Consider the following 4,591-nt stretch of genomic DNA (forward strand, 5'->3'; position numbering starts at 1 on the left):
CCATCTCCCCAGTGCCTTTACCTGACATGCAGCCCCATATCATCAATGACTGTGGAAATTTACATATTCTCTTCAGGCAGTCATCTTTATAAATCTCATTGGAACGGCACCAAACAAAAGTTCCAGCATCATCACCTTGCCCAATGCAGATTCGAGATTCATCACTGAATATGACTTTCATCCAGTCATCCACAGTCCACGATTGCTTTTCCTTAGCCCATTGTAACCTTGGTTTTTTTCTGTTTAGGTGTTAATGATGGCTTTCGTTTAGCTTTTCTGTATGTAAATCCCATTTCCTTTAGGCGGTTTCTTACAGTTCGGTCGCAGACGTTGACTCCAGTTTCCTCCCATTCGTTCCTCATTTGTTTTGTTGTGCATTTTCGGTTTTTGAGACATATTGCTTTAAGTTTTCTGTCTTGACGCTTTGATGTCTTCCTTGGTCTACCAGTATGTTTGCCTTTAACAACCTTCCCATGTTGTTTGTATTTGGTCCAGAGTTTAGACACAGCTGACTGGGAACAACCAACATCTTTTGCAACATTGCGTGATGATTTACCCTCTTTTAAGAGTTTGTTAATCCGCTCCTTTGTTTCAATTGACATCTCTCATGTTGGAGCCATGATTCATGTCAGTCCACTTGGTGCAACAGCTCTCCAAGGTGTGATCACTCCTTTTTAGATGCAGACTAACAAGCAGATCTGATTTGATGCAGGTGTTAGTTTTGGGAATGAAAATTTACAGGGTTAATTTATTCCTCAGAATTGAGTGAGTCCATATTTTTTTCCCTCTGCTTGGTCTAAAAAAGTAACCGTTACTGACTGCCACAATTTTTTTTTCTTGATTTCTTATAGTGTTTCTTAAAGCCAGAAAGTTGCCATTTGAAATGACTTTAGTTTTGTGTCATGTCTGTGATCTGCTTTTTTTCTACAAAATTAAACAACTGAATGAACATCCTCCGAGGCCGGTGATTCCATAATTTTTGCCAGGGGTTGTAGTACTCGCACTCTTTTACTACAAAGCCACACTGCTGTAACACGTGCAGAATGTGGCTTGGCATTGTCTTGCTGAAATAAACAGGGATATCCCTGAAAAAGACATTGCTTGGATGGCAGCATGTGTTGCTCCAAAACCTGGATGTACCTTTCAGCATTGATGGTGCCATCACAGATGTGTAAGTTGCCCCTGCCATGGGCACTAATACACCCCCATACCATCACAGATGCTGGCTTTTGAACTTTGCACTGGTAACAGTCTGGGTGGTCTTTTTCCTCTTTTGCCCGGAGGACACAACGTCCATGATTTCCAAAAACAATTTGAAATGTGGACTCATCAGACCACAGCACACTTTTTCACTTTGCGTCTGTTCATTTCAAATGAGCTCAGGCCCAGAGAAGGCGGTGGTATTTCTGGATGTTGTTGATGTATGGCTTTCGCTTTGCATGGTAGAGTTTTAACTTGCACTTGTAGATTTAGTGACGAACTGTGTTAACTGACAATGGTTTTCTGAAGTGTTCCTGAGCCCACGCGGTAAGATCCTTTACACAATGGTGTCGGTTTTTAATGCAGTGCTGCCTGAGGGATCGAAGGTCACGGGCATTCAGTGTTGGTCTTCGGCTTTGCCGCTTACGTGTAGAACGTTCTCCAGATTCTCTGAATCTTCTGATTATATTATGGACTGTAGATGATGGAATCCCTAAATTCCTTGCAATTGAACATTCAGAAACATTGTTCTTAAACTGTTGGACTTGGGGATGCTGCTTTTCTACCCAAGCATGACACTCAGTTAGTCCTCAGTTCCCAAATGCTTATTGAGTGTTGTTAGAAGGAAAGGTGATGTGACACAGTGGTAAACATACTTTTTTGAAATGTGTTGCAGGCATCCATTTCAAAATGAGCAAATATTTGCACAAAAACAATAAAAAGTTTATCAGTTTGAACATTAAATATCTTGTCCTTGTGGTGTATTCATTTGAAAATAGGTTGAAGAGGATTTGCAAATCATTGTATTCTGTTTATTATTAATGTTTCACACAATGTCCCAATTTAATTGGATTTGGGGTTGTATATATCAAGGGTGCTTGGTTCACAAAAGTCATGGTTCAGTTCGTATTTGAGTTTAGATGTCACTGTTCTCTATGACGCACGTTGTGTGGAGCCTGATTCCCTTCAGTATTTCATCTATTTTAAGTTTGCTTTATTTTTGCGCAAATGATGTCATAAAATCTCTCTGTGCAGATTCACAATCATTCTTCACAGTGTTTGATATTTGGCAGCCATCTCATCTGTGAAATTTTACACCAAAAAAAAAGGTCAATTTATGAATTGGTGGCATTTTCTGTCTAAACTCAAATGCGCTATGATCTCATCCTGGGACATTGATTCAACACAAATGCATATCGGATCACTTTCAGGTTAATGTTCAAGGTAAATTAACCAGTTCCATTTATGGTCCTAAAGTTTCTGATTGAAATAATCCGTTCACTCACTTTAACTGCCTGGTTTGCTGTTTTCTGTTTTCACCTCAGAAACAGACTCAGGGCTTTTCTCCGCGCCTCTTGCACTGAGGGTCTGGCCACACCTACTGCACAGAGCATTAACCTGTGGTCAATTTAAAGTTTCCAGTTCACCTAACCTGCATGTCTTTGGCAGTGGGAGGAAGTCGGAGCACGTGGAGGGAACCCACGCAGACACGGGGAGAACATGTAAACCCTACACAGAAAGGCCTCAGTTGGGAAGCGATCCCACAATCTTCTTGCTGTCAGGCAACCATGCACAACGTATCACTTGTCAAAGATGTTCCAGCCATGAAGGGGTGTGGTGTTGGCATCAGCAACTTACTGGCAGGAGCTTGGATATGTGAGAATACAGGAAGGTGGTGGGGTAATGGTACGAGTATATTTTGAAGACACAAGGCACCGATACAACATGGCTCTTTTAAACTGAATTGTTTCGTGCCACTCCAGTGCAAAATGGTCACACAGTAAGCTGCCTCAACTGGAAACACCATCACCATGTAGAGCCATTGATGGTGATACTTTCTTGACTGAAGTGTTCCAAGAACATTTTGTCTGAGGCCATGATGATTGTGCAGTTCTGGCATTTTTAAGAAAACATTGATTTCAAACCCACCAGTTGGTGTGTTGTTCAGAGGGTTAATGTTCTTTGTGTACAGCCACCAAAGAGTGTTGTTTTTTTTATTATTATTATTATTTCTTTGGCCATGTCACCATTGGTACAGATTTCACATTTTTCTTGGCTCATTCAGTACTTCTGCTGGAGCATGACTGTGGGTAAAGTTGCCCCGTGCGCCTACAGATATTTACAGAGTTGTAATGTGCTGTTGGAACAAATATGTATCCATTGTGGCAGCATGGTGGCTTAATGGTTAGCACTGTTGCCACACAGCAAGAAGGTCATGGCATCGATTGCTACCTGTGGCCAACTATGTAGAGTTTGCATATTCTCCCTGCGTTTGTGTGGGTTCACTCCGGTTGCTCCAGCTTCTTCCCACAGCCAACGACATGCGGGTTAGGTGAATGTGAAACTTTAAATTGTCCGTAGGTGTGCATGCAGGTGTGAATGTGCTCGTCTTTCTATGTGTGGCCCTGTGACAGGCTGGCATCCTGTTCAGGGTGTACCGCACCTCACATCCTATGACTGCTGGGACAGTCTCCAGCCCCTTGTGATCTTTATTTGGAGTAAGCGGTTGAAGATGAGTGAGTGAGTGGAGTATTAAGGTTAGCTACTGTAAGCTTTTCCTTCCATCACCATTAGTACTAGTCTGTAGCGTTGTTGTTGTCCTGTTGAACATGTCGCTGGAGTGACCTTCCTGTGACGCTTGCTAACACAAACTGGTGTAAATAACTTCCCTTCTGAAGGACTACAGTGTGTGAGCATGTTCAGTAGCATGTTGTTTTGCCTTATATATTTTAAAGATTATGGGAACCTTGAGGAAGTGACTCTGGATTTGCAGTTTTGTCAGTGTTGTGCAGGAATGTATAATTCAGTGATGGGCTCATCAAAGACAAGAAATGACTCATGTTGCAAAATAACTGGGATAAGACTTCATTTCTAAATCTGAGGCTGTGTTCCACTGCCAGAATACAGCGCAATGTTCCCTCTGGGTTAGGAGCAAGATGTTGTGACAGAATTCAAGAATCTTGTGGTCTTGTTTAAGAATGAGGTGGGGAATAAAATGGTAGATGTTGTCAATGTTATGGCCAGCAGCAGTGATGAGGGTGTTGTTTCAGACTTTCACTGTGACGAGAGAGCCGATAGGGAAGAAGAAGGTCTCTAACAGTGCTGATTTTCCCGAGATCCTTTTAGGTTTGCCATTGTACCAGCCTCATCAGGCCAGTGTTTACTTGTTGTTACCCGGAGTAAAAGAGAAAATAGTTTTTACTCATGCTGTAATTGGTTGGTCACAAAACCAAGTATATGATGATCAGTTTTTTCCTTTACCAGTTGCAAGTCACAGCGTGTGGAAGAGCACATGAGGAATTGACCATCAAATGGCATGACCATGGCTAGTTGTGTAGCTTGGATGACATTTTATTGGTAAATGTCCAGAAAGCAGTGTTGTCCACACTGC

The sequence above is a fragment of the Thalassophryne amazonica genome, chromosome 4 (genome assembly GCF_902500255.1).
Source record: "Thalassophryne amazonica chromosome 4, fThaAma1.1, whole genome shotgun sequence".
NCBI lineage: Eukaryota > Metazoa > Chordata > Actinopteri > Batrachoidiformes > Batrachoididae > Thalassophryne > Thalassophryne amazonica.